The sequence below is a fragment of the Macaca mulatta genome, chromosome X, assembly GCF_049350105.2.
Source record: "Macaca mulatta isolate MMU2019108-1 chromosome X, T2T-MMU8v2.0, whole genome shotgun sequence".
NCBI classification, from domain to species: domain Eukaryota; kingdom Metazoa; phylum Chordata; class Mammalia; order Primates; family Cercopithecidae; genus Macaca; species Macaca mulatta.
The window spans coordinates 110,276,788-110,294,968 of record NC_133426.1 but is presented as its reverse complement, the minus strand read 5'-3'; the positions used below and the strand labels follow the sequence as shown (position 1 = coordinate 110,294,968).

Genomic DNA, 18,181 nt, shown 5'->3' with positions numbered 1-18,181 from the left:
TCACCAAGAAGAGGAGGGGAATTTGAAGTAGAAAGAAACAGTAATCTTTTTTCTTTTTTATTTCACTCAGATTAGAAAAACCTTATTGTAGGAGCTCCAAGAATTTTATTTACTTTGAGTGTCTTGCCTTAGACGGTTTTTAAAACACAAATGTCATCCTAGACCTGCTGTGTCAGAATCTTTGTTGCTAGGGACTCAAGTACTGTATTTTCAAAAACATGCAGAGATGATTCTGCTAAGCATACCTTGTTATGAACTGTATGACAGACTTTACAAATTCTATTCTTGCCATCCTCTGAGTAGTAATTATTTTTCTTTCCAACTTTTATTTTATGTTCAAGGGGTACATGTACGCATTTGTTACTTGGGTAAATTGCATGTCATGAGGGTTTGGTGTACAGATTATATCATCACTCAGGTAATGAGTTTAGTACCTGATAGGTAGTTTTTAAATCCTCTCCCTCCTACCACACCCCACCCTCAGGTAGGCCCTGGTGTCTATTGTTTCCTTTGTGTCCATGTATACTCATTATTTAGCTCCCACTTATGAGTGAGAGCGTGCATTATTTGGTTTTCTGTTCCTGCGTTAATTTGCTTAGGATAATGGCCTCTAGCTCTATCCATGTTTCTGCAAAGGACATGAACTTCTTTTTATATGGCTGCATAGTATTCCATAGTGTATATGTCTCACATTTTTTTAATCCAGTCACCTCTAATGAGCACCTAGGTTGATTCCATATCTTTGCTATTGTGAACAGTGCTATGATAAACATATACATACATGTGTCTTTATGGTAGAATGATTTATATTCCTTTGGGTATATACCCAGTAATGGGATTGCTGGGTTGAGTGGTAGTGTTTTTTAAGTTCTTTGAGGAATTTCCAAACTGCTTTCCACAATGGCTGAACTAATTTACATTCCCATCAGCAGTGTATGAGTGTTCCCTTTTCTCCACAACCTTGCCAGCATGTTATTTTTTGATTTTTTAATTATAGCTATTCTGACTGGTATAAGATGGTATCTCATTATCTTTTTCATTTGCATGTCCCTGGTGATTAGTGATGTTGAGAAGTTCATGTCCTTTGCAGCAACATGGATAGAGCTAGAGGCCGTTATCCTAAGCTTATGAGCTAGAAGGTAGGACTTGACTCTGGAGGTGGAGCTCAGACACCGGACCAAATTGAGGACTAGCTAAAACAGGGACAGGGTGGAAGTAGCCTTCCATAAGAGATGCCCACCAATGTGTCATATCAGTTTACCATTGCCATGGCAACACCTGGAAGTTACCACCCTTTTTCTAGAAATATCTGCATAATCTGCCCCTTAATTTGCATATAATTAAAAGTGAGTATAAACTTTACTGTAAAAATTACTGAGCTGCTACTGTGGGCACACTGCCTGTGGAGTATTCCTGCTCTACAAGGAGTAGTACCTATGCTGCTCCTGTATGCTGCCACTTTAATAAAAGTTGCTATCTAACACCACTGGCTCACCAAGAACCTTCCCTGGCTAAGCCCCAGTTTGGGGGCTCAAATGCCCTGCATCATTTGGCCACCAACGAAGGGATAAAGACAGTGAAAATGGCAGCAATCGATGGAGAGGTGAGATGGCAAGACAACAGAATTGGTGGCAATCAGTGATCAGCTGAGAGGTGGTAATTGGTGAGAGACAATGAAGAGAGATGGCAGTCAGTGAGACAAGTAGACAGACGGTGAGAGATGGTGAAGCTGCAAGAGCTATAACACCAAAGCTGTAACAGTAAAGAGCTGCTAACACTACAGAGCTATAACACTAACCAAAGGCTCTTTTCAGAGCCATCATTTTCCCTGGCAGGTGGTGAACCTAAGCAGATGAACCAGTAGTCATAGTGCTGCTGTCTTATGTGAGACCCACCATTCTGACCAGCAGGCTGGTGGGTTACTGGTTCATGCCAGCCCCCATGTGGCAGCCAAGCCCACTTGTCTGTTCTCACATTGCTATAAAGAACTACCTGAGACTCAGTAATTTATAAAGAAAAGAGGTTTAATTGACTCACAGTTCCACAGGTTGTACAGGAAACATGGCTGGGGAGGCCTACGAAAACTTACAATCATGGCAGAAGGCAAAGGGGAAACAAGCACATCTTCACATGGCCAGCAGGAAAGAGAGAGACAGAGACAGAGAGAGAGAGAGAGAGAGAGAAAAGAAGAAAGAAAGATAAAGGAAAGAAAAAGAAAGAAAGAAAGAAAGAAAAGAAAAGAAGGAAAGAAAGAAGGAAGTGCTACACACTTTCAAACAACCAGATCTCATGAGAACTCACTCACTGTCATGACATCATCCAATCACCTCCCACCAGGACCCTCCCCTAACATTGAGGATTATAATTCAACATAAGATTTGGGTGGTGACACAGAGCCAAATCATATCACCACCCAAGTTGAGGAAACCTGGAAGACCTTTACCCGGGTCCCACATAGAACATTGGTCATCATGATTTTGGCTACTGTGCATGAATGAGTGTCCTCCACCCTCTCCCACAATATTAGGTAAGCTGGGGAATAAAAGCCTTTGGCTATGTGTTCAGTTAAAAGTCGCCCATTGTTTGAGTGCCCTGAAACACGTCCTTGTCACCCCCCCCAGTCCTTTCTCTTATGACTTCATTTTATTGCTCTACCAGTTGTTTTATTTTCAGTTCTAAAATGTGTGTTTTGTTTGCAGTCTTATGTTTGCTTTGATTTTCTGTTAACTGTATATGGGCATTTGTTTAAAGCAGGACACTTGGTTGTGGGAGGCCCCCTATTGTGTTGACTCTGGGACACCAGAGTCACATTGTTCTCTGACCCCAGCTTGGGTTTGGGTTCACTGGTGGCCACCTCCTGGATGCCCCTGGTATTTGGTGATGGGACCCTCATTGGCTGAAACTCCGGCACTCTGGGTTTCCAGCACTGGCATTTTCGGCTACCTTCCAGATGCTCTGGGGTTTTCAGCATTGACATTCCCTCTAGGATTGTAGGTTATAATCCCTCTCCCTAGGGGAATAGTGGTCTTGCCTTTTTCTGCCCTGAAGTTAGAAGTTATTATTTTCCTAACAGGCAGTCGCAGGCTCCTTCTTGTGTGCTGACTTATAACTGCTTTGCTCAAACACCCTCTAAGCTGAAGGAACAGGGAGTTCCTAGGCTCCTGGCCTGACAGACAACCACCTACAATGGTAGAAAAGTGGCTGCCTGAACATTTATTTTGGTGTCTCCACTGCTGGATAGGTTCTCCAGCAAGTCGATACCTCTGAGGTCTCCCCTTGGGTAACACTGTTTACCCCCTTCCCCTCCTCCCTTCCCATTCACCAATTGTTTAGCCCTCCTCTCTGCTTAACCCTCACTGTCTGTGGATTTTAGGCTCAACATGCTACTGCCCATTTGTAACTTGTAATCCACTTTTGTAATGCCTTGCTACCTATACTTACACCTTCTCTGCAGGAAGTGAGAATCTAAAAGTGAAAAATAATGACTCAGTTGCTTTCCCTCTTGCTAGACTTAGGAAGACTTCTGTGTCCTCTAAAACTTCTGTATCCATGGGGACAATGACGAGCATCTCAGAGGACTCACCACTAGGATATCTTTTAGGCTATTGGAGCAAATTCAAATTTGACTTAATGAAAAAGAAACTCATTTTCTATTGCAACACGGTTTGGGTTCCATACTAATGAGAAAACCAAATTTGGCGTAAACATGGTTCTATATATTGTAACGATAATTTACAACTGGACTTATTTTGTAAAAAAGAAGGAAAATAGGAAGAGGTCCCTTATGTACAGGCTTTTATGACCCTTTACTGGCTCATGTTACTTCCAGGCACCAGAAAGCTCCACCTGAGGATCCCCTCCTTGCTGGTTCCCCTAGAAGGCATATGTCTTTCCCAGAGTCTCCTCAGTCCCCCAGTTCTCAGGGGGTCCTGCCAGTACTCTAACGAAGGATTGTAGCTCAAGGTCATCAGACACTCCTCCCCCTCACCCAACTAGCCCAAGCCTATACCCCCATTCCCCCCAAAATAAGCCCAATCAATACCACCAGGAGTGGAGCCCCATATTAGCCCCTAAAGTAAAATCTGTGTCCATTGCAGGAGGTAGCTAATGGAAATGGGGATACATGTGCCATTTTCTATGTCTAATGTGGATTTATATGAGGAAAAATTTGGCCAGTTTTCAGAAAATCCAGGAAAGTTTATACAAGCGTGTGTTATGTTGACCATGTTCTTTGATTTAACTTTCATGACTTAGAAATACTATCATCTGTTCGCTGTGCTGTGGGAAAAAAGTGGAGGGAAGTATCTGTGGTTAAGCCAGTCAATTATGACAGAGTTAGAAATATAACCCAGGTAAAAGATGAAAATTCTGTTCTGTTTCTGGGTCATTTGATAGAGGAACTCGGGAAATATACCAGTGCATACCCAGGCTCCCCAGAAGGGCAAGCTCTCCTGGGTGTACATTTTATTACTAATCCTGCACCTGACATTAGGAAGAAGATAAAAAAGCAACGATGAGACCTCAAATCCCAATGAGCTAACCCTTTTTGTTTGTTTATTTATTTATTTATTTATTTAATTATTTATTTTGAGACAGAGTCTTGCTCTGTTGTCTTGGCTGGAATGCAGTGATGCCATCTTGACTCACTGCAACCTCCGCCTCCCGGGTTCAAGCTACTCTCATGCCTCAGCCTCCCGAGTAGCTGGGACTACAGGCACCCACCTCTATGTCTGGCTAAGTTTTGCATTTTTAGTGGAGACAGGGTTTCAACATGTTGACCAGGCTAGTCTCAAATTCCTGGCCTCAAGTGATCCACCCACTTCAGCCTCCCAAAATGCTAGGATTACAGGCATGAGCTACCGCACCCAGACCCTAAGATCCAGATCTTACACGAGGACTTTAAAGTTTATAACAATAGGGACAGGGCAAAATAGGTGAGAAAGCAAAAACAAAAACAAAAACTAGCCAAAAGGCGCAATTGTTAACAGTTGCTTTAAGTCCCCTGCCACATCAGAATTACCCATGCCAAGAAAGAATCACGAGATTGGCATCTGGGATGCCTAGATAAGAGCCCCTGACTCACTGGCATACTGATTCACTAGGCCAGAATCAGCGTGCCCAGTGTAAACAAAAGGGTCATTGGCAATGAGAATGTACTAACTGCCCCTGGTGACACAGAAAAATAGCTCCCCATCACTACTGGAGCTAACCTTCTTTTTCTAGTCCCAGTGAGCGGGAATGTTGGACCCTTGGTCCAATGGACAGCTTTCCACAATGGCAGTTTTTTTTGCTCTAAGTCTCTTGGCCAAAGGAAATTCCAAAGAAGTCTAAAACAAACAAACAAGCAAATTCAGGCCATGAAGGGAAACAGGAGGTTGGACACACCTCACTATGCCCTCTTTGAAATTTAGGCTTGGTTCACAAGGCCCTTCAAGAATATAGAAATAAAGTATCGGCCGGGCGCGGTGGCTCAAGCCTGTAATCCAGCACTTTGGGAGGCCGAGACGGGCGGATCACGAGGTCAGGAGATCGAGACCATCCTGGCTGACACGGTGAAACCCCGTCTCTACTAAAAAATACAAAAAAACTAGCTGGGCAAGGTGGCGGGCGCCTGTAGTCCCAGCTACTCGGGAGGCTGAGGCAGGAGAATGGCGTGAACCCGGGAGGCGGAGCTTGCAGTGAGCCGAGATCGCGCCACTGCACTCCAGCCTGGGCGGCAGAGCGAGACTCTGTCTCAAAAAAAAAAAAAAAAAAAAAAAAGAAATAAAGTATCAGCTCTAACCAGGAGACTTAGTCTTACTAAAAAGAAGGATCCCCTGAAGATCAATTACAACCCAAATGAAAAGGTCCCATATCAGGCTGTTCTCACAGCTATAGAGAAATACCTGGGACTGGGTAATTTATAAAGAAAAGAGGTTTAACTAGCTTATGGTTCTGTGGGCTATACAGGAAGCATGATGCTGGCATCTGTTTGGCTTCTGGGGAGGCCCCAGGAAATTTACAATCATGGTGGAAGGCAAAGGGAGAGCAGGCACTTCACATAGCCAGAGCAGGAGCAAGATACAGAGGTTCCATATGCTTTTTTTTTGAGATGGAGTCTCACTGTGTCACCAGGCTGGAGTGCAATGGCAAGATCTTGGCTCACTGCAACCTCTGCCTCCCGGGTTCAAGTGATTCTCCTGCCTCAGCCTCCTGAGTAGCTGGGATTATAGGTGCATGCCACCATGCCTGGCTAATTTTTGTATTTTTAGTAGAGACAGGGTTTCACCACGTTGGTCAGGCTGGTCTCGAACTCCTGACCTCATGATCTGCCCACCTCAGCTTACCCTTTAATTATTTCCTGGGCTAAGCCAAGAACCCTCCCAGGCTAAGCCCCAATTTTGGGTCTTGCCTGCCCTGCATCACTCATTGGCTATGTGTATGTCTTTTTTTCAGAAGGATCTGTTTATGTCTTTTGTCCACTTAAAAAATGTTTGGGACCGGGCACAGTAGCTCACACCTGTAATCCCAGCACTTTGGGAGGCTGAGAAGGGTAGATCACGAGGTCGGGAGATTGAGACCATCCTGGCTACGGTGAAACCCTGTCTCTACTAAAAATACAAAAAATTAGCCAGGCGTGGTGGCAGGTGCCTGTAGTCCCAGCTACTTGGGAGGCTGAGGCAGAAGAATGGCATGAACTGGAGAGGTGCATCTTGCAGTGAGCTGAGATCGTGACACTGCACTCCAGCCTGGGCAACAGAGCGAGACTCCATCTCAAAAAAAAAAAATGTTTGGGTACACAGTAGGTATATATATATATATATATATATATGGAGTATATAGATACTACGATACAGTCATGCAATACATAATAATCACATCCCGACAAATGTGGTATGCATCCCTTAAATCTGTTGTGTTAGAAACAATCCAATTATACTCTGTTCGTTATTTTAAAATGTATAATCAAATTATTATTGACTATAGTCATGCTGTTGTACTACCAAATACTAGGTCGATAAGAATAACATTCTTTCTGGTGGACAGGGCCATGGCAGTGACCTGAGCTGCCACCTGACATGAATTTGCTGGAGCAGGCAGAAGAGCTCAAGGCTTTTGAGAGAAGACTTACTGAGTATATACATTGTTTACAACCTGCTACTGGACATTGGAGAATGCTTCTTCTAGTGGTATCTGTCTGTACAGCTACTGGTGCCTGGAACTGGTTGATAGATCCTGAGACACAAAAGGTGTCCTTCTTCACGTCATTACGGAATCATCCATTTTTCACCATTAGCTGTATCACTCTAATAGGCTTGTTCTTTGCTGGAATACACAAGAGAGGAGTTGTACCATCAATTATAGCTGCTCAATGTCAAATGATATTAGCAGAATACAATATGTCTTGTGATGATACAGGAAAACTAATTTTGAACCCTAGGCCTCATGTTCAACGCCAATCTTCACTAATTGTTATTGGATGTAAAACAACCTTTATTTGAATAAGTGATACAGCAAAAAGCCATAAAGCATTCCTTTTGCGGTTAGATATGTAAAGGTCATAGCAACAACTGACAAGATGTGTGCAATATTTACCCAGATTATCTTGATGATGATGATTGACATTATCAGTGCTTTGGTACCTTTTATTACCTGTTTCAGTATTAGTGTCACCTTAGTACTTCAGATCCTTCAAAGATTTTTGCAGATGAAGTTTGTATATATGTTATGAAGTTAAACTTAAGAATAGAACCTCATTCAGTTTTTATAATGTATTTTTGCAAACTACTGTAAATAGCAAATCAATGCCAATGGTAAACAAAGAGGAAAATGTTGCGTGGTCTTTGTTCTGTACCAGTATTTCAGGAACATCTGCTTGCCATCTCCACAGCTCTTTAAAACTGGCTATTATGTGTGCCTTTCATTCTTACACTTTTAATCATACTGCAGGAAAAACATTGGATTCAGCTTAGACTGAGGAAAACTCCTCTCCATAATGTTGTAAGAAATTATAGGTGTTTTGCTAAACACTTTTTGTTAAACCAGATATTGAACTCCAGCAACTGTTGTGGTTATATTTTTCAGTTCATTGTTTTCATTGAGTGCTAAATATCCTTTATATTTTAAAATATTTTTTAAATACCCCCAAAGGCTTGTAAATATGCAAGTCTACTTATAAATTATGTATTGTCTGGGACTTTGATAGTTATTGTTTTAGATAACTGGATTTTACACTGTGGTAGACAGGCTGTGACGTTAGTGTTGCACGGGTATAATTGATCATCCTGCGCCATCACCAGAATAACATGGGAGTGGTGCCACAAACTAGAGTCTACAATTCTCACTGTTTAGAGAGTGTTAATGACATGCCGTGTATGCATAATAACCACATGTACTATAATAGCCCTTAAAATTAAACTATTGGGATTGATATACATGCTTTACAGCACTGGAGGTGCTTTTACCTGTTTATTAGAAGATTTTGAAAAGGTTTAAATTATTTCATGAGCAATCTTTTAAATTTCATTTAATATAAAACCAAAAATTCAATAACAGGATAAAAAACTTTGTTACAAGACTTTCACGTAAATGTGTTCATCTTAGCTTCCACATGGATAAAATGTTATTCTTTGAACTGTAGCAATAAAACAAATAAGTGATACAGCTTTGCTGTAAGAAGTCTGAAGAGGGTATTCTATATATTCTGCTTTGTTTTATTTTCTGTAAATTTTGTAGGTAAATATGTGCATAAAATAAATACTTTATATGAAAAGGAATAACATTCTAACTACTTTTTTGCTCTTTAACCATCCCCACTCCCCACCTCCCCCACTACCATCCGCAGCCTGTAGTAAGCATCCTTCTACTCTCTGTTTCCATGAATTCAATTGTTTTGATTTTTATATCCCACAAATAAGTGAGGACATGTGAAGTTTGTCTTTCCATGCTTGGCTAATTTCACTTAACAAAATGACATCCAGTGCCATCCATGTTGTAGCAAATGACAGGATCTCATTCTGTTTTGTGGCTGAATAGTACTCCATTGTGTATATGTACTACATTTTCTTTATCCATTCAGCTACTGATGGACACTTAGGTTGCTTTCAAATCTTGGCTATTGTGAACAATGCCATAACAAACATGGGAGTGCAGATATCTCTTTGATACATGGATTTCCTTTCTTTTGGGTAGATACCCAACAATGGGATTGCTAGATTGCATGGTAGCTCAATTTTTAGTTTTTTGAGGAAACTCCAAACTGTTCCTCATAGTGGTTGTATTAATTTACATTCCCACCAATGGTGTACGAGTGTGCCCTTTTCTCCACATCCTCATCAGCATTTGTTATTGCCTATATTTTGAATAAAAGCCATTTTAACCAGGATGAGATGATATTGTAGTTTTAATTTACATTTCTCTGATGTTGAGCACTTTTTCATATGCCTGTTTGCCATTTCTATGTCTTTTTTTGAGAAATGTCTGTTAAGCTTTTGCTTATTTTTAATCACATTATTCGATTTTTTCCCATAGAGTTGTTTGAGCTACTTATATATTCTGGTTATTGATGCCTTATCATGTCATGGGTAGTTTGCAAAATATTTTCTCCTATTCTGTGGGCTGTCTCTTCACTTTGTTGATTGTTTCCTTTGCTGTGCAGAAGATTTTTCATCTTGATGTGATCCCGTTTGTCCATTTTTGCTTTGCTTGCTTGTGATTATGGGGTATTATTCAGGAAACATTTGTCCAGGCCAATATCCTGAAGAATTTCCCCAGTGTGTTCTTGTAGTAGTTTCATAGCTTGAAGTCTTAGAATTAAGTCTTCAATTCATTTTGATTTGATTTTTATATATGGCAAGAGGTAGGGGTCTAGTTTCATTCTTCTACATATGGATATCCAATTTTCCCAGCACCATTTATTGAAGAGACTGTTTTTTCCCCAATGTATATTCTCTTCACCTTTGTCAAAAATGAGTTCACTATATGTGTATGGATTTGTTTCTGGGATCTCTATTCTGTTCCACTGGTCTATGTGTTTGCTTTTATGCCAGTACCATGCTATTTTGGTTACTATAGCTCTGTAGTATAATTTGAAGTCAGGTAATGTGATTTCTCCAGTTTTATTTATTTATTTGTTTTTGCTCAGGATAGCTTTGACTATTCTGGGTCTTTTGTGGTTCCATCTAAATTTTAGGATTATTCTTTCCATTTCTGTGAAGAATGTCATTGGTATTTTGATAGGGGTTACATGGAATCTGTAGACTGATTTGAGTATTGTAGACATTTTAACAAGATTGATTCCTCCAATACATGTACATGGAATGTCTTTCCATTTTTTGGTGTCCTCTTTAATTTCTTTCACCAGTGTTTTACAGTTTTCATTTTAGAGATCTTTCATTTCTTTGGTTAAGTTTATTCCTATGTATTTAATTTTATTTGTGGGTGCTGTAAATTAGATTACTCTTTTATTTCTTTTTCAGATTGTTCACTGTTGGCATACAGAAATGCTTCTGATTTTTGTGTGTTTATTTTGTATCCTACAAGTTTATTTATTTATCAGTTTTTATAGTTTTTTGTTGTGTCTTTAGGTTTTTCCAAACATAAGATCATATCTGCAAGCAAGGATAATTTGACTTCTTCCTTCCCAATTTGGATGCCGCTAATTTCTTTATCTTTTCTGATTGCTCTAGCTAAAACTTACAGTACTATGCTGAATAACAGTGGTGAAAATGGGCATCCTTTCCTTATTCCAGATCTTAGAGGGAAGGCTTTCCAGTTTTTCCTATTCAGTATGATACTGGCTGTGGGTCTGGGTCTGTTGTATATGGCTTTAATTATATGGAGGTATGTTTCTTCTATACTCAGTTTTTTGAAGGTGTTTATCAAGAAGGGATGTTGATTACATCAAATGCTTTTTCAGCACCAACTGAAATGATCATATGGTTTTTATCCTCATACTGTTGATATGATGCATCACATTGATTAATTCACATATGTTGCACCATGCTTGCATCTCTGAGATAAATCTCACTTGATCATGATGAATCATTTTTTAATCTGTTGTCGAATTCATTTTGCTGGTGTTTTGTTGAGGATTTTTGCATCAATATTCATCACAGATATTGGACCCTACCTTTTTTTTTTTTTTTTTTTTTTTTTTTTTAAATCTCTGTTTGTCTGGTTTTGGTATCAGGGTAATGCTGGCCTTGTGAAATGAATTTGTGAGTACTGCCCCCTCCTCTGTTTTTTGAAATAGTTTAAGTAGAATTGATGTTAGTTCTTCTTTAAATGTTTGGTAGGAATTCAGCAGTGAAACTATGAAGTCCTGGGCTTTTGTTTACTGGGAAAATTTTTATTATGGCTTCAATCTCATTGTTTGTTATTGGTCTGTTCAGGTTTTGGATTTCTTCCTTGTACATTCTTGGTAAGTTTTATGTTCCTGGGAATTTATCCATTTCCTCTGGATTTTCCAATTTATTGTCATATAATTGCTCACAGTAGCCACTAATGATCCCTTGAATTTCTGTGGTATCAGTTATAATGTTTCCTTTTTCATCTTTGATTTTATTCATTTGAATTTTCTTTCTTTTTTTCTTATTTGGGCTAAAGGTATGTCAGTTTTATCTTTTCAAAAAAAAAAACCAACTTTTTGATGGATCATTTGTAGATTCTTCATTTCAATTTCATTTATTTCTGCTCTGATGTTTATTATTTCTTCTACTAATTTTGGGTTTGCTTTGCTCTTGCTTTTCTAATTCTTTAAGATGCATCATTAGGTTGTTTATTTGAAGTTTTTCTTCTTTTTTGATGTGGGAACTTAGAGATATAAATTTCCTTCTGCTTTTACTGAATCCCATAGGTTATGGTATGTTGTGTTTCCATATTCATTTATTTCAAGACATTTTTCAATTTCCTTATTAATTTCTTCTGGTCATCAGGAGCCTATTGTTTAATTTCCATGTTTGTATGGTTTCTAAAATTCGTATTGTTATTTATTTCTAGTTTTATTCTATTGTGTTCAGAGAAGATGCTTGATGTTATTTCAAATTTTTTGAATATTTTATGGCTTATTTTGTGACCTAACATATGGCATGGCCTATCCTGGAGAATGATCCATGCAATGAGAAAAGGAAAGCGTAGTCTACAGTTGTTGCATGAAATTTTCTGTAAATATCTGTTAGATTCATTTGTTCTATATTGCAGATTAAGTCTGATGTTTCTTTGTTGATTTTCTGTCTGGATGATCTGTCCAATGCTGAAAGTGGGGTTTGTAGTCTCCAACTATTATTGTATTGAAGTATATATCTCTCTTTAGCTCTAATAATATTTGCTTTATATATCTGGGTATTCCTGTGTTGGGTGCATATATATTTACACTTGTTATATCTTTTTGCTGAATTGACTCCTTTATCATTATAGAGGGCCTTTGGGAGTTTGCCTTATCATTATATAATGGCATTCTTTGTCTCTTATTGTTTTTGTCTTAATCTATTTTGTCTGATATAACTACTTTTCCTGTTTATTGGTTTCCATTGGCATGAAATATCTTTTTACATCTCTTTATTTTCAGTCTATCTGTATCTTTATAGGTGACGTGTGTTTCTTCTAGGCAACAGTTCATTGGGTCTTGATTTTTTATTCATTCAGCCATTTACATTCAATGCTATTATTGATAAGTAACGATTTACTCCTGCCATTTTGTTATTTGTTTTCTGCTTGTTTTGTCATCTTCTATTCCTTATTTCCTTCCTTCCTGTCTTTGTTTTAATGAAGGTAATTTTCTCTGGTGGTATGGTTTAATTTCTTGCTTTTTATTTTTTGTGTATCCATTGTAAGTTTTTTTGATTCGAGATTACTATGAAACTTGCCAATACTATCTTATAACCCATTATTTTAAACTAATGGAAACTTAACACCAATTGCATAAACAAAGAAACAAATAAACTAAAAGGAAAATAATAAAAACTCTACACTTTAACTTCCTTCACCTCCCTGCTTTTTATCTTTTTGTTCTCTATCTTTATGTCTTATTGTATTGTCTATGCCTTTTAAAGTTGTTTTAATTATTATTTTTGACTGGCTCATCATTTAGTCTTTGTACTTAAGAGAAGAGTAGGTTATACACCACAATTACAGTGTTACAATATTCCATGTCTTTTCTGTGCTTACTATTACCAGTGAGTTTTGTACCTTCAGATTACTGCTTTTCTTTTCCTTTATTATTTTTTTTCAAGACAAGGTCTTCCTCTGTCGCCCAGGCTGGAGTGTGGTTTGATCATGGCTCACTGCAGCCATGCCCTTCTGGGCTCAAGTGATCCTCCTGGTTCAGCCTCCCAACTAACTAAAACTATAGGCATGTGCCCATATACCTGCCTAATTTTAAAATTTTTTGTAGAGATGGGGTCTTGCTATGTTGCACAAGCTGTTCTCGAGTTCCTGGGCTCAAACAATTCTCCTGCCTTGGCCTTCCAAAGTGCTGGGATTACAGGTGCGAGCCACTGCACCCAACCCAGATTATTTTTTATTGCTTGTTAACATCCCTTTCTTTCAGATTGAAGAACTCCCTTTAGCATTTCTTGTAGAACAGGTCTGGTGTTGGTGACATCCCTCAGCTTTGGATTGTCTGGGAAAGTCTTTATTTCTCCTTCATGCTTGAAGGATATTTTTGCCGAATATACTATCCTAGAGTAAAAAGGTTTTTCCTTCAGCACTTTAAGTATGTTATGCATCTCTCCTGGCCTGTAAGGTTTCCACTGAAAAGTCTGGTGCCAGATGTATAGACGCTCCACTGGATGTTATTTGTTTCTTTTCTCTTGCTACTTTTAAAATCCTTTCTTTATCCTTGACATTTGGGAGTTTGATTATCAAATGCCTTGAAGTCGTCATCTTTAGGTTAAATCTGATTGGTGTTCTACAGCCTTCTTGTACTTGAATGTTAATATCTTTCTCTAGGTTTGGGATGTTCTCTGTTATTATCCCTTCGAATAAACTTTCTACCCCTATCTCTTTCTCTACCTCCTCTTTAGGGCCAATAACTCTTAGATTTGCTATTTTGAGGGCAAATTTCTATTTTCTAGACCTTGAAGGCATTCTTCATTCTTTTAAATTCTTTTTTCTTTTGTTTCTCTGTGTATTTTCAAATAGCCTGTACTGAAGCTCACTAATTCTTTCTTCTGCTTGATCAATTCTGCTATTAAATACTCTGATGCATTCTTCAATATGTTAATTGCATTTTAAACTCTATAATGTCTGCTTTATTCTTTTAAATTATTTTAGTGTCTTTGTTAAATGTATGTGATAGAATTCTTAATTCTTTCTCTGTGTTATCTTGAATTTTTTGAGTTTCCTGAATACAGCTATTTTGAATTCTCTTTCTGAGAGGTCACATATCTCTGTTTCTCCAGGATTGGTCCTTGGTGCCGTATTTAGTTGGGCGAGGTCATTTTTTCCTGGATGGTCTTGGTGCTTGTGGTTGTTTGGTGATGTCTGGGAATCATAGAGATAGGTTTTTGCTGTAGTCGTCACAGTCTGGGCTTGTTTGTACCTGTCTTTCTTGGGAAGGCTTTCCAGGTATTTGAAGGGACTTGGGCCCCAAGCCCAATAATCTTGTGGCTTTTGCAGACTTTTACAGGTATTACCTTGGTGATCTTGGATAAGATCTGGAAGAATTCTCTGGATTACTATGCCGAGGCTCTTGTTCTTTTCCCTTACTTTGCCCCAAACAAACAGAGTCTTTCTCTTTGTGCTGATCCACCTAGAGCTGGGGGTGGGGTGATACATGCTCCCCTGTAACCACCACCACTGGGACTGTGCTGGGTCAGACCCGAAGCACTGGGTCTCACTGAAGGCCTATTGTGATCACTACCTGGCTACAGCCTATGTTTACTCAAGGCCTTAGGGATCTACAATCAACAGGTGGAGAGTCCAGCCAAGTTTGTGTCCTTCCCTTCAGGGTGACGAGTTCCCCCCAGGCCCCAAGCAGGTCCAGAGATGATGTCTGGGAGCCGGGGATTAGAGTAAAAAACCTTAGGAATTTACCTGGTGTTCTACTCTACTGTGGGTAAGCCTGCCTTCAAACCACAAGACAAAGTCCATACCACTCTTCTCTCCCCTTTCTGCAGCTAAAGGACTCTCTCCCAGTGGCCACCAGCACCACCAGCCCATGGGAAATTCTGCTAGACCACCACCAATGTTCACTTAAAGTTCAAGGACTCTTCATTTAGCTTCTGGTGAATGCTGCCAGGTCTATGACTCACCCTTCAGGGCAGTACACTCCACTCTGGCCCAGGGCAGGTCCATAAATGCTGTCCCAAGAGCCTAGGCCTGGACTTGGGGACCCCAAGAGCCTGCTTTGTGCTCTATCCCATTGTGGCCGAGTTTGTATCTAAGGTGCAAAGCAAAGTCCTGTTTACATTTCCCTCTGCTTTTCTGAAGCAGAAGGAGTCTTTCATGGTAGCCACCACAGCTTGGAATGTGCTGAATCTCATTTGAGACCAGCACATCTGAGTCTCACTCGAGACCCACAGCATACAACCTGGGTATCACTGTTGGTTATTAAGGGCCCAAGGGCTCTTTAGTCAGCAGGTGATGGATTCTGCCAGGACTGGGCCCTTCCCTTCAAGGCAGCAGTTTCTTTTATGGCCAAGGATATGTCTAGAAATGTCATTTGGGAGCTAGGGCATGAAATAGGTGCCTCATGACTCTGTCCAGTGCCCCATCCTATTGTGACTGAGCTGGTATCCAATGTGGAAGACAAAGTCTTCTTTACTTTTCATTCTCTTTTACTCAAACAGAAAAGAAGGAGTCACTTTCGTTGCTGCAAGCTGAGCTACCTGAGGTAGGGGAGGGGTGGTGCAAATACTCCCTTAGCTGCTCCGGCTGGTATCTCCTTAGGGCTTATGTTGCCCTGGTCCACTGGCTGTAAGCCCAGTGCAGCATTAGGACTTGTCTAGAAATTGTAATCCTTGTGTCCTAGACTGCCTTTCAAATTTACCTAGGACCTTAGAGCACTTTAGCCCAAGGTGGTGAGGCTTGCCAAAACTTCAGTTCTGACTGCTAGGATAGATGATTACCCTCTGGCTAGCACTGGTCCAAATGCTACCTCTGTGTGCAGATGCTAGCTGAGCCCTGTACTGCTTTGCTCTCTGCAAACTGCCTCTTCTTTTTTCCTTAAAAATCTTCTTGTCATTCCTGTTAATTGAAGTGTATATTCAGGACACCTTAAATCTATGCTCCAGTGTGGCCATCCTAAAGCTTTGGGTTCAAATAAACTCTACACTTAATCATATTTTAAAAATCTCATTATTTGAGGTTGACAAATTTTGATCAATATTCTTGCTTTTACTAACCTAATAAAAATATGAAACACATGTCTTCTACATTAGTTTTCTATTTCCATGTAACAAAATACCACAAACTCAGTGGCTTAAAATAACCCATGTATTTGGTTCACAGTTGGGTGAGTTAGAAGTCTAGGCATGATGTGACTGAGTTCTCAGCTGAGGGTCTTGTGAGACTGAAATTGAAAAGGTGTCATTCAGGCTGCAGTCTCATCTGGAGCTTGGGGTCCTTTTCCAAGCTTACATAGTTGTGGCAGAATTTAGGGTTTTTTTTGTTTGTTTGTTTGTTTGTTTTTTTGGTAGCTGTAGAACTGAGTTCCTATGTTCCTCCTGGCTATCTGCCAGTTGCCACTCTCAGCCTCCAGATATCACTCACATTCCTTGACACACTGCCTCTTTATCTTCAAAGCCAGGAATGGAAAATCTACCTCACACTGAATCTCTTTTATGCTTCAAATCTCTCTGACTTAAGGAAAAACTAGTCCCTTTAAGGACTAACATGATTAGAGCCGACCCATTTAGTAATTGCCCTTTAGATTTAACTCAATGATTTGAGATTTTGATTGCATCTGCAAAATCCCTTTTGCCAAATAATGTAACATAATCATAGGAGTGACATCTCATCATACTCATAGGTTTCATCTTTAAACAAGAAGAGGGAATTATACAACTGTCAAGGTCATAGAGGATCATCTTAAAATTTTGACTACCACAACCTTTCTTAGAGGCCTTAGATGATGCCCATATAATTCAAGGGGACTTGAAACTTAAGTGCCATTAGCTTCAAGGTGAATTCACCTCTGTATCGCCTCTACCCATTCACTTTTTCACTTCTCTCATGCAAACATGTTCTGCTAATGAGCTCCTAACCATGGATTAGTTACTGCTTACAATTCTAACAGAAGTTACATGATTAATTTCCTGACATTATTTTTGCTGCTAAGATTTTTAGCATTTACCTAAATTGGAGATGATAGATATTCACATCTTGTGCCCTCAACAAAAGGCAATCGTAATGATTTCTCATATATCTACTGAAGTATGGCAGGTTAGGAGAGACACAAAGGCCAACTGCAAGGTAAGAGTACTTGTTCTCTAGAAACCTCTGGGAATCTCACCATTCCTGAGTATCTGCCGTGTGCTGCACATGGGGACAGCTGCTTTATGTGGGCTGGCTGGCTAACCTTTATGCCCCCTCACCAGTGTGTGAGGTAGGGATTGTTACCAGGTAAATAGGAATTTGGAGAAGATAATGTCTAGTGTGGACTGGAGTTATTAGAGAAAAATTCAAAGAACAGACTGGGTGTGGTGGCTCACGTCTGTGGTCTGTAATCCCAGCACTTTGGGAAGCCAAGGCCAGCAGATCACTTGAGTCCAGGAATTTGAGATCAGCCTGGGCTACATGGTGAAATTCCATCTCTACAAAAAGTACAAAAATTGGCTGGGCATGGTGGCACGTGCTTGTAGTTCCAGCTACTCAAGAGGATGATTGAGCCTGAGAGGTCAAGGCTGCAGTGAACCATGATCATACCACTGCACTCCAGTCTGGGTGACAGAATAACACCCTGTCTCAACAACAACAAAAAAATCAAAGAACAAGTAAATGACCAAATTAGTCTGCTTTATTTTCTGATTTTGCCTTGTCATTCTCCTGTTCTCAAAGGCCCTGGCATTTAGGGCTCTTCAGAATCCAGCCTGAATCACAGATTCTAAGCTTTGTCTTTCAATTTTCCTCTGCTTCAGCTGAAAGAGACCCCCGTCATCATTGTGACTCAAACATACTTTACACTTACTTCTGTGCCCTTGCTGTGCCATTCTCCTAGAATGAGTAATTCTGCTAGGCCTGGTAGCATAAAGGTCTATAT

General features: G+C 39.8%; 1 pseudogene; it reads left to right on the top strand.

Annotated features, from left to right (window-relative positions):
• The first annotated feature begins 7,014 nt into the window (after positions 1–7,014).
• On the top strand, positions 7,015–8,727 carry LOC697502 (nuclear envelope phosphatase-regulatory subunit 1 pseudogene; annotated as a pseudogene).
• Positions 8,728–18,181: the final 9,454 nt, after the last annotated feature.